Genomic DNA, 12,859 nt, shown 5'->3' on the forward strand with positions numbered 1-12,859 from the left:
TCTTTTATAAGGGGAGGTGCTCCGTCTATCTGGCGCCTTCCTCAGATTTTAAATTACCTTTTGCTCTCAGACCCTCTGTTTTACATTTCATTCTGCCTGGTTTTGTCCTTCCTTCTCAGGAGTCGATGGGGATGGTGGGCATCTTAGCAGTGCTCAGGGCTGCAGTGGATGGTCTCTCTACAATCATATGAAACTTTTCTGAAAATAACACTTCTCTCCATTTGTTTTAACTTCAAATCAAAGTCGAGGTTCCTATTGGGTACATTCTGTTTTGGAAACGTATTATTCCTTTTCTAGACATTTACTAAATCAAAAAAGGAACCGATCTTGGCTCAAAGAGAAGGAAATGAAAACACAACAGTAAAGTTGTGCTAACATCCAGTTTCATAGAAAAAGGGATACGCTTTGCTGACGCACATATTAAAGAAGAAATGGGTGCCGGCTGTTGTCAGAGTAGGGTTGCAGATCAAGAAGCTCTGACAATCAACAATTTCTGATTCTACAGGTAATGTTTGTTTCTTACCCATTTACCTTACAAAATACTGAATTCATAGTGTGACTAATTAGCTAACAGGACGCTATTATGCAATCCATTTGTGACAATTGTCTTTCAGAATACCACTTCGTATTTTACAATAATGCAAGTGAACAAATTATTTGTGCAGCTTTCAAGTCAAAAGTTCACATCTTGATGGCTGAAGTGAGCATTTAATCTATAAAGTGTGTACAAACATTAGCAGCATCATGCTGCATACTATAACGAGTTATTACTACAGTTCTTTGAGACTAATATGATACATTTCTACATGACAAAAATAAATATATGCTTGCAGTACAAATCCTGAGAAAAATAAGTATATGGTTCCAGTGAAAATCCTATCTAGGCAGTGCACACTGGCCTCAGCACCAAGGTGTGAAACTGTGCCTCGCGAAATGCAGACTGTTTGTGTGCCAGCACAGTCAATGATGCCAGGAGCAGGCCAGTCTTTGTACAGATGGTGCTGTGTTTTCTCTTTCAGGTGACAAAGCAACACATTTTGACCCTGTACTGTGTTACATGAAATCTTAGTAAATCTATGCCCAAGTGTGTGTAGTGTTCAGTCTCAATGTTGTGACCAATGTTTTTTCTTAGGTAGTGGCAATTTACCGGGCGAGCGTGCAAATAGCAGGAAAACTAAATTTTTTACCCAGCCGCTGGCTAAACAGCAGAAATTCTGAACTAGTCGGCTGGAGGCCATGCAAATAGTAGAAATCTTCACTATTTACCCAGCCACTGGTTAAATAATAGAGGTTCTGTACTGTCCGGTTGGCAACCATACATATAGTATGAAAGCTTAAATATTTACCCGTCTGCTTACTAAATATTAGAGATCTTGTGCTGTCTGGCTGGCAGCCTTGCAAATAGCAGAACAATTTCACTATTTTCCCGGCCACTGGATCAAAAGTAGAGATTCTGATTTGGCTGGCAGCCATGCCAATAGTAGAAAAACGTCACTCTTTGCCCGGTAGCTGTCTAAATAGTAGAAATTCTGCACTTTTTGGCTGGTAGTTTTTAGAAAACTCCCAGCCTGCCTTCCCACCCCAAGACTGTCAACATCCTGTTCTAAGGGGATCCTTTCCCCTTTTCTAATTAGTTACCATCCCAGCTCGGGGGTCGTTAGCTCATCAATGGTTTCCAACAACAATTGCAGTCTCAAAATATCAATAAATTCCTTTCAAAATTGGAAAGGGGAGTGAGAAAACCCATTTCATGAACCCTCCTTTTTGCAATTCAGAAACAATCGCAAAAGTCTTTTTACAAGCTTAAAGAAATTTGCAACTCATAAAAAGGGTTTTGTAGATAATGATAAGAATTTTTGTGCTCACAAACCTTGTGATTTTGCGACATAAGACCCTTAGTGCTAAAACTGGCTTAGATGCAAGCATTAACTTATAGGTCAAAATGTCCCAGATGTTTGAATGTTATTTTGACAGACCTACCACAGAATGCCACTTTATTACACCATGGGCCAAGACATTACGACTTGGGAGGCCCTTTATGGAGCGGTCTCATGCCCCACAAATGCTCCAACTCCTTTACATTTAGCTGCATATATGACTAATGATAAAGATGATTAGAACCTTTGCAAGACCAGTTAAAGCAGTTTACTATTTCAAAGCTATATATTCGCTCTTAATCACTAAGCTATGGGAATGTACAAGGCAAGGGCCAGATATAGGATTACCAAAAGGCTCAATGTTATAAGAACACCTCTTTTTCTGCAGCAAATGTTTAGGGTGATTTAATTAAAATAGAAACAATTGCACAGATCCCTTTATGAAGTGACCAACACAGTATAATTGAGAGGTTTCATTCCAATTTCATGACATGAAGTAGAAAAACTATGAGCCGTATTTATAGTTCTAAGTACAGAGTTAACTCCACCAGGATGGCAGAGGACAATATCTCCAACATCCTGAGGGTCCTCCATCTACCAAATTTAGAGTTGTGTGCTGTCCCTGTGGGCAGCTCTTTACATTGACAGGAACTGCCGTCATTGTAGTTCAGGTCAATGCACGGAACATTCAAAAGACAGTACAGTCAGACAGGATGGCTGACTAGCAAACTTTAAAAAAAAAATGTTTTCAAAAGCAAACTCACAAAGCAGGAGTTTGTTCCTGAAAAACAAAAAGCTAATAGTTTTTGCTCCTGATGCTCCTGATACTCTGGACCATTGTGAATTGAGCTTCCTTTTACCCTTGGTTGTGGTGCCACTGGTCGCTTAGCTCTTGTCATGTTGGCGCTGGTAGCCAGACCATCTCCTTTTTAGGTCGAGCGTCAGCGCACATGCGCTGTCTGCAAGACCTATTGCAATCAATAAACTGACTTTATTCCCACCTCTAGTCAACCTATTGGTTGATTCATACACCGTTCTTCTTTCCTGCTTCCTAAGTTGCGCAGGCAGCCGATACTAAACTTCCCTTAAAGGCTCAGGAGCACCGGCTAAGCACAGTCTAATTACGCATGCATTCTTCATTTGTCATTTTGGCGAACTCTTATGTGTAAATGTTCCTTTGTGCACCGTCGCTGGTTGTGTTTTTTAGGCTTCTTGTGTCTTCTGTAAAGAGGCTGCTTGTATCTTTGTCTATGGTGCAGAGCCCGGTGTCTTTTATTCTACTTAGCGCGATACTAGCAACCGCCTTTCTAAAAAAACAAAAACATAGCTATGACAGAAGTGCTGCTTAATAACATCATGAATGAGCGCTTTGTTACTTTCTTAATTACTGTGCACAAATGTTTCAAAAATGCGCCAAAAAATGCATTCAGTAGCGCAAGTGCATTTCCAGTCTTGTGGAAGTGCGGTTTAGTAATGTTTAGTAACGTTTTTTCTGGTAATGGCAGCCTAAACCCTGTAGTTCCAGCCGTAGTTTATTTTCATCCTGTGGAATGTCTCTCATGTAGCATTACATAAGACACAGCAGCGAAAATTATCAGTGGCCTCACTTACAGGCAGGACGCTCCATGCATGTCAGCACTATTGATTTTTTTGTTTTATACAAATAAACCCCCGCTTCTTTGCTGTGAACGCTATCTCTAGTGCAGTTAATGTTCAAAACTTGCCTGCACTGAGATCGCGCCACCTCTGCCTTGAGGCTCCCTTTCCTGATTCAAGATGGCAACCGAAAGTTAGTGGCAAAAAGTTGTTTGCACCATGGCGCCACTGCAAGTACCAGGAAAGCAGAAGGTGTGGGAGGGGCAGGCACAAGAGGGCGCTTGCCGTGCCTGGAAAGCAGTAGGGCATGCGAGATGGGGGACATACACTTCTCCATCCCAGAGACTGAGGCCCGCAATGGAGAGGGCAGCGCCACCTACTTGGTGAGTGATTGGGTCTCTGAAGGTACCCTGTGCCTCTCACCCCTCTTTTTACCCTGTTCCCATGCTCACTTTGTGCCCTTCTCACCTGACCCATCTCTGGCTGACCCGCTGTCTATCCCCCTCACCCCGCGGATGTTGTCACCCTCTCCTCCTGTGCCCAGCTGGCAGTCCAGCCCTCCTTTTTATTATGTTACATTGCTCGTGCCTGTCACCCCTCTTCTTACTCTGTACCCCATCCTGCCTGTACATTAGCATCCTCCTGTCTTTACCCCATCTTTCTGCAGGGCCACTCTCCCTCTCTGCTCTTCTGTTTTTACTCTTACCCTCCACAGGCCTTCAACCCCCTGTACCCACCCAATGGCTCTCGTTTATCCACTTGCGTTTATATGCAAGGCCCTCATTAGCTCTGGTTGCACCTCTTCTACTGCCTGTGCCACCCCTTCCCTTTAAATACTGTAGCCCCAATATCTCTGTAGGCCCCCCACTGCTGGTGTCACCTGTGCTCTTAATTCCGCCCTGGCATTTGCACCATTTCTTAACAGTACTGCTACAAGTGGGTCCTTCTCCTACCTGCAGGATCTTCCTATCCACGTCCTCGCACCACCCTACTTTGTCCCTTACCCTCCATCTGGCCTGTCCCACTTTTCTCCCTCCCTGCCACTCTGATTTCCCCCATCTTCCCCTATTCTTTTCGTCCTGGATCACTGCCCCCTCCTGCCTGTCCAATCCCCACAAGCCTCATTGCTTTGTGTCCTCCTATCTAACACACACCTCTACAGTCCTGTTCCTCGTACCACCCTCACTCTTGTCTATACAGCCATCCTTTCCCATATCACCCTGCTTTTATGTCCCTCTGCATCTATCATCTCTCTTTACTATTCACCGTCCTGCCTATACCACCACCCCTCCAGCTTCACTCCCTGTACATGGCCAGCTTCCTGTAGCATTCTCCTGCTGATCTATACCATCCTCCTTTCCCATTTCACTCTCCTCACACAGCCACCCTCCCTTCTGTACCCCCGCCCTCCTTCCAGTCTGTGCCATTTATGTTTCCTCGTTACCACCCTCCTCGTAGTACCTTCACCCCATAGCGCTAGTGCCAGCTTTCATAACCACTATATACCCCTTGTGCCACCCTTCATTCGCACTAAATGTCCATCTCTTACTTATGCCACCCTTTTTGGCCATATGACCTTGCTCTATCCTGCCTGGACCACCCTTCAACCTGTCATTCCACCCAGCCATCCATCATTCCCTCTGTGACCTTGCACCCATACCCTGTACCAACTTTCATCACTCTTGACTGCCATGTTCCCTATTTTAACACCTCCCTCTGCCATCAGACCCTTTTCCACTCCTCCGTTTTCTGGATGTTCACATTGTTTGCATCCTCACCTTGTCACACCTGCGTCCAACTGCCAGTTTACCCTCTGCAGCGAGACCCATCTTTGACCTAGTTCTGTTAAAATAAAGAACTGATAAAGATTATTGTTGAGAAACGAAGTCAAAGTAGTTGAAAGTTATTTATTATGTAAATAACAATGAACAAGACCAACACGCAGGTGGAAGTGAAAAGCACAGCTCCTGATCAGGAATAAATCAAATCTGTCCCAACATTCCATTGCATCATATATATATACAGCTAGAAGGTATGAAGTGACATCATAATTAGTGCAAGGTGTGATTGGACAGGAAATAAGGATGAGAGGAGAAAGCAAGGAGAAAAGGTACGGTGTAGAGAAAACTGAGGGATAGATACTATGAATAGGTACAACATCTCCTTTCTTTCAAAAGGAAAAACAAAAGATCAATAAAGTACAAAAGCATCAAAATGTTTGGGTTGTTTAATTACTCTTCTACTAGGTAAATTCTCGTTAAAATGTGAAGTACCAGGTAAGTTACAGTTTCCAAATGCATTAAGTTCATGTTTAACAGTTGAACCCGAATAACCAGTAAGTCTTTGGGATTGAGAAAAAACAGCAAGTTCTCCTGAAGTTTCAAGAGTTTCATTGTTTTTTTTAAACAAATTAGAATGTGATGTGGGTGAATTGACCATTTCATCATTAACTTCACAATTAGCAAAACTGTGATTGAAAGCTTCTTCTTCAAGTTCATCAAACTCCCAAATCCTTCCTTCAATTCCAGTATCATCTAAAGTGTTTTCCTTTAGGAGAATTTCTTACTGACCAGGTTTAAGACATACAACATCACTCTTACTCCACCATCCTTTTTCACCCAAGTTGACTGAACCATTAGATACACTTATAACTTTGTATGGTCTGGTAAAAGTAGACTCACCTTTCTGTACTCTAATAGGTTTTTTGATGATAACAAAATCCCCTTTTTTGTATATCTTATTCTTAGTTTTGTTACTTACATCATGATAAGCCTTTGCCAAGATTTGCTTGTCAACAATTTTCTGATGTACATTTACAACTTTATCATCAATCTCAGTGCTTTCTGAATTTTCTTGATACCAATTCTTAAATGTAGGTGTTAAAATGGTATTACCTTTGCTTCCCCTCATCAAACAAAATCGTGTGTGTCCTGTAATTTTATTCTCAGTGTTGTTATAGCTAAAAACCTTTTCTCGAATATGTTCTTTAACTGGCAAATGAGAAGCAATAGCTAGTTGAACACCTTCTTTTAGGAATCGTTTAACACGTTCCACTTGTCCGTTAGAGGAAGGGCTATATAAAGGTGTTTTTTCTTGCCTTATACCTAACATCTTTAGGTAACTACACATTTTGGAAGAGACTAATTGCGTACCATTATCAGATACTAAAACCTTTGGTTGTCTCTCAATAGCAAAAACTCTGTTTAAGTAATCCATTATGATATCAGTAGTTATATTTGGAATAAATTCGTAATGAGTCCATTTAGAGTAGTAATCAGATAACACAACAAGATATTTACAATTGCTTTCTAAACATTTGAAAGGTCCTGAAAAATCTATTGCAACTTTAGACCACGGTCCTTTGGGTATTTCAATAATTTACATTTCATTTTTGCAAACTTTCCAATGCTTATCTGCTTTCAAGCATTCTACACAAAAGTCAACATGTTTGTTAACATCAGAATTTAATCCTGGCCACCAACAATATCCTTTAAGAATACTCTTAGATCCTGGATGACCTCTATGTGCACGACATATGAGTCTTTTCCTGAGCTCATAAGGTGGAATGAATAAATCATGTCTCATAAGTAAACCATTGACAACAGTTAGTTTATCCGCAACTTGACGATAACATTTTAAGTCATTGTTTAAATTACGTAATGGTGGCCCATAGCTAATTTCAAACTCTTTAACTTTTGAAGTTTTTCAACCCATTCACTTTCTGTAATGGTCCGTTACTTAAAATGGTAGCATCAATTGGAGCAACTACACATTCCACTTCATCATTAATTTCTTCTTCACCACTTACAAGTGGCATTCTTGAGAGGAAATCAGCACAAGAATTTAAATTACCAGGAATGTGTTTGACTTTAAAATTATATTCTTGCAATTTTGCAATACATCTTACAAGTCTAGAGGATGCTTTACCATTTTTTTTTTCCTCATATGACCTCCGTAGCAACTCTTGCCTCTCGACCTATCCCACCACTGGCGCAGATGACTATTTGGTGGTACTTAGTCTTCAGCTGAAGTATTCCAAACAGGGGGCTACCCGTTTATACTCAACTTGAGCTGACCCAGAGGTATTAATCATTGGAAATTTCCTATAGAGTACAGACCTTGGGTGACCCAAAAAGTACTCAGAAGAGGTCATCCAACCAATTCCAAAACAAACCGTTGTTTGGCCTTGCCCTGAAAACATTAACCCTCTGATCTACAGCTCGGTAATACTTGACTGAATTCCACCAAGCATTCCAACTAGGGGGGGTTTCCTGACGCCACAACAAACAGATCTCTCTCCTGGCCAGTAAAGTCAAATAGAATATCAATTTATGTTGGGATCTATGTTGGGATCCATGGTGATCTCGAGTCTCACCCGGCTTAGGCACAAAACCAAAAAGAATAAGAATTGGGCTTACCTCCACTTCCGCACCCATGACCCTGGAGATAGTCTAAACTACATCCGACCAGAATTCAAGTATCTTAGGGAAGGACGCAAATATGTGGACATCATCTGCCTTCTGAAATCCGCACCTCCAGCATTTAGCTTCTCCTCCAACCTTCAGTTTAGAAATTTTGAAAGGGGTCCAGTATATCCTGTGGAGTGTGAAGAAATGATTCCTTCTGAGTGCAACAGATTTAACCACGGAATAACGAAGATCATTAGATACTTGCCATAACTCTTTCCAATCCTCGCTTGGCAAGTAGTTCTCCCAGAGGCTTTTCCAACCCTCGTTCTACTGCAGCCAGAAAATAGTTGTACCATAAAGCAACTTCTTTCTTCCTCGGACTCTGATTTTGCAAGTCACTTTCCATGAAGTTTTCCTCACAAGACAACCAGTTTTGGGAACTGCATCAAGAGGAGAGCTGGTAATATTTAAATCTGGACAAAGTTTCTTTTGTGATATGGTGCCAGACCTCCCAAGGATGACATTTACTGTCCTCTACCAAGTCCCCCCAATGGAGGACTCCTGCTGCTATCAGGGGCTGAGCTAAAGCATCCAAAAGGCACTCGGGAGTTCCAGGTGAGTGCCACACCGGAGCCCATTCACTGTAATAAGAAAGCCCCAAACAGGTTCGAAAATCCGACCAAAGCTTGGCCGCCATTCGTAGCGTCCTCAGCCGGACCTTTTTATAGAATTTCGGAGAGCCGAATTTATACATAAAACCATGCTCCTCTGAACCCACCAGCATGGCTTTAAACATATTACCAATTAATGAAGTATCCGGTGTGTGCAGAAGCATCCTGACATTTTTCAGCTGATAGGCCCAACAGTAAAGCTGAAAGTCATGTAAACCCATACCACCCTGTGTTAGTTTGCGCCTGAGTTTTTTCCAGGACAGCCTAATCCCTTTTCCTGCCCAAATAAAAGAAGAAATCCTGCCCTGAATTTTAAGAATCTCAGCTCTTGGGAATTCTAAAGGAATATTATTAAAAAGGTAGGCATACTTCGGGAGGATACACATTTTAACCAGATTAACCCGACCATAGTGAGATATAGGAATGTTCTGCCATCTTTTTAACAGAGACTCAACTTCCTTTGAAACTCTATCTAAATGAACCTTTGGGATTTTCCTGATTCCGAGATATCTAAGTTCTGTCGCAGATGGCTGAACCTGATTAACAATGTTCCAAGCCATAACCTCAGTCTTATCTTTATTTATTTCATAACCTGATAGTTTCCCAAAGTTTTGAGTTGCAAGTATAAGTTCATATAGGGTACTGTCCACATTAGAAGAGAACACAACGAGATCATCGGCGTATAAGGCTAATTTCCTGCTATACCCACTAGATTCAAAAGGAACAATTCTATTATTTAATCGTAAACTTTGAGCCAAAGGCTCTATATAAATATCAAAAAAGATGGGGGTTCGAGGGCAGCCTTGCCTAGTGCCACGTTCTATGTTGGCAATAGAAGAGAGATTTCCATTGTCTAAGATCCGGGCCCGAGGAGTACTATATATTTTTTTTATAACATCTCTAAAGCCGGGAGTAAAACCCATAACCTTCAGGGTTCTATCTAAAAAGTGCCAGTTCACACGATCGAAGGCTTTAGCCGCATCAACCATGATAATTGACAAAGGAAGACCCCTAGATGAAGCCAGATCCACTGTACCAACTAAAGTATATACCAAGTCTGACATTTGTCTACCCAGAAGGAAACCCTTTTGATCTTCATGGATTATTTGGGGTGCAATTGTGCAAAGTCGTTTGTTCAATATGCCTGCAAAAACCTTATAATCAACATTTAATAAGGAAATTGGGCGATACGATTGACACTGAGAGGGGTCCTTCGCAGGCTTCAGAATCAGGGTAATAACCGCGTCAGACCATGAATCTGGCAAAGAGGATGTACCCTTTAATATTTCATTGAACAGTTTTAACCAAACTGGAATAATTTCATCCTTCAGTATGGAATACACCTCCATCGAAATCGCATCAGGGCCTGCTGCTTTCCCCTTTTTAGCTACCTCAAACACTTCCAAAATCTCAGCAACTGTTATTTTCGAGAAGAGGAATCGTTGACTAGCCTCAGTTAATCTCGAAAGCTGTTTTTGTTCCAGCCAACTATCAATGGACTCTTCTAGCTCCTGGAGATCTTCATGGTAAAGATCTTGGAAGAACCCCGTAAATACCTGTTCTATTTTATCTCTTTCCACAATTAGTTGTGTACCCACTTTAATCTTGCTGATATACGTACTAGCTCTATCGATCCGTGACTTAATAGCAAGGAGCTTACCGCAGTTCTCCCCTTGATCGAACTCACGCATTTTACTTATCTCCCACTTTTGGTGTAGGATTTCTTCTGTCTTGAGTTTAAATTTTAACTGCCGCTCCTCCACTCTCTTTACCCAATATTCTTTCTCTGGGTCGTCATGAGGTCTTACTTTCAAATCAGTTTCAGCCTCCGCTACCTGTTGCTCCAACTTAACAAAATCTTCCCTCCCCCCCAATTACCGCCCCTTTTAAGATCCCCCCCAACAGGCCTTAAAGGCGTCCCAGGCGATATGTTGGGGGGCAGACCCTAAATTGTTGTGAAAAAAGGTGTCCGTTTCAGACTTCAAGAAGCCTGGAGTAGAAGATAACAGGAGAAACCTTCTATTTAATGTCCATCTCCTTAAACAATGATCCAGAGGAAAATCTTACTTAAATGCCATGGCTCCATGGTCCGATAAGTGAATGGGCAGATATTTAATTAAGCTCACCTTATGAGATTCCGCCTGATCGATAAACACATAGTCTATCCTGGAATAGTGGGAGTTCTTTTTACTATAAAAAGAATACTCTCTAAGATCACCATGTTTTTTCCTCTACAAATCACATAAATTGAAATTTTTCAAAATATTCATCAAGTGAGCTTTGACCCGTGGGGCTGCAATATGAGTTCGAGGGGAGGACCTATTGAGGTTATCGTCTAAAAGTATTTTAAAGTCACCAGCCAAAATCAGAGGAGCATCAAAATCTGCAAGGGTCAAACAAAGGTTATGCAAATAAAAATATCATCTTCGTTAGGCCCGTAGAAGCTCACTAAAGTGTACTTAATCCCTTTAAATTTGATTTGGGCAATAACCCAGCGTCCTCTACTATCTAGCTGAGACTTAATAAGCTCGACTCCCGAGTTCATTTTTAATATTATAGCAACCCCCTTAGAGCAACATTGCTGATCTGAAGCAATGATTTTATCCACCCATTTTTGTTTACCGAATAATGCCTTACATTCTGCGAGCAAAAGATGAGTCTCCTGGATCAAGAGCAGTTAAGCTGAACTATTTCTTAAATACTGCAAAATCAAACGTTGCCTTCTTCTGACTCTCAAACCATTAACATTCCAGCTAAGACACTCAAGATACTGATTCCCATTACGAGCAGAGCTATCCCCCATCATGGCACCTAGTTCTGTTAAAATAAAGAACTGATAAAGATTATTGTTGAGAAACAAAGTCAAAGTAGTTGAAAGTTATTTATTATGTAAATAACAATGAACAAGGCCAACATGCAGGTGGAAGTGAAAAGCACAGCTCCTGATCGGGAATAAATCAAATCTGCCCCAACATTCCATTACATCATATATATACAGCTGGAAGGTATGAGGTGACATCATAATGAGTGCAGGGCATGATTGGACAGGAAATAAGGATGAGAGGAGAAAGCGAGTTGAAAAGGTAGGGTGTGGACAAAACTGACGAGATAGATACTGTGAACAGGTACAGCAATTATTAACCTTAATTTCGAAGAACGGGGTTGTTTGACGTCTCCTGGTTAAAAATCTATCTAGCTATAAGTTGGAGTCACAAAATCACAGTTTTTCTGTACAAAAAATGCATATTTCTGGAGTTCGTGGCTTCTTTATATGTAGTTTTGCGGTGACCCCAGCCGCTGAGAAATGATGTACTTGTGGGTTTAGGAAAGCTGCAGAGTAATTCATTTGGCCTACTTGTGTGTTCTTGAATGAGTTCATGCTGTCATCCGTTTTATTTTTTAATGTATGTGTGTTGTGCAAAGGTTCCATTAATTTGCTACATAAACTGTAATCATATCTTCAAATCTTGACTAAGGAAAAAACATCACCAGTTACTGGGTTTTGCCACAGTGAACATTTGTAAGCTCTGTTGGTACTTGCATTAGTCACCGAAAGTTATTTTTGTCTTCTGACCTTGCTTTTTCAAAATCATCTTGGCTTCTATTGTCTGTAATGTGTTTTCAAGGTTACCATTTCTTCTTCTCTGGATCACATGTTCAATGACACTCCGCTTTAGGTCCTTCTTAGAGTGGTTGTTGATTAATAAGTGGGTCACCATGGGAGCAGTCTTGAATTTGTTTCAGATTTTAGATTTGTGATGACTGACTGTCCTCTTTGTTGGGTTTTTCTTCCAAGGAGCTACCTCAGAATTTGTCTAAAAATCATGGCAAACATGCTAGTCCCACTGCATAAGCCTAACCATTATGTGACAGCAGGACAAATGAAGCACCAGTTGGCATGCTGATGGTGGGTCGTGTTTTTCTGCACTTCATTGACTTGCATTTGAACCACTCTCAATCCTTCACCATCGAAATTCCTGCACTTTTCGCAGAAACTAGGTCAAATACCTCCTAATGTTTTAGAATTTACGTTGGAAATGGCCCTTTCTGCAGGGTCACCTCCAAACTTTTTGCCTTCTTCCTCCCATTTTTGCAAAATTTGTTGTTGTTGCCTTTAGGAATCTAAACACTTCACCACTTCTGACCAGTGCTAAAGTACATGTGCTCTTTACTTAAAACATAGTAAAATTGGCTTATACCCCATTGGCATATATCATTTACTTATAAGTCCAGAGTAAAGTGCATTACATGTGCCCAGGGCCTGTAAATTAAATGCTACTAGTGGGTCTGCAGAATTAATTGTGCA

The 12,859-nt window shown here is 41.1% G+C and overlaps 1 protein-coding gene across 1 annotated transcript in view; it reads left to right on the forward strand.

Annotated features, from left to right (window-relative positions):
* Window positions 1-428: 428 nt before the first annotated feature.
* Window positions 429-12,859, forward strand: part of LOC146823260 (C-C chemokine receptor type 4-like) — a 64,311-nt gene continuing 51,880 nt past the window's right edge. Inside the window, exon 1 of the mRNA XM_085606635.1 lies at window positions 429-505. The gene's annotated coding sequence lies outside the window, so the exon portion shown is untranslated. The remainder of the gene's footprint in view (window positions 506-12,859) is intronic.

Source organism: Triturus cristatus, chromosome 5_2 (genome assembly GCF_964204655.1).
Source record: "Triturus cristatus chromosome 5_2, aTriCri1.1, whole genome shotgun sequence".
Classification (NCBI taxonomy): Eukaryota; Metazoa; Chordata; class Amphibia; order Caudata; family Salamandridae; genus Triturus; species Triturus cristatus.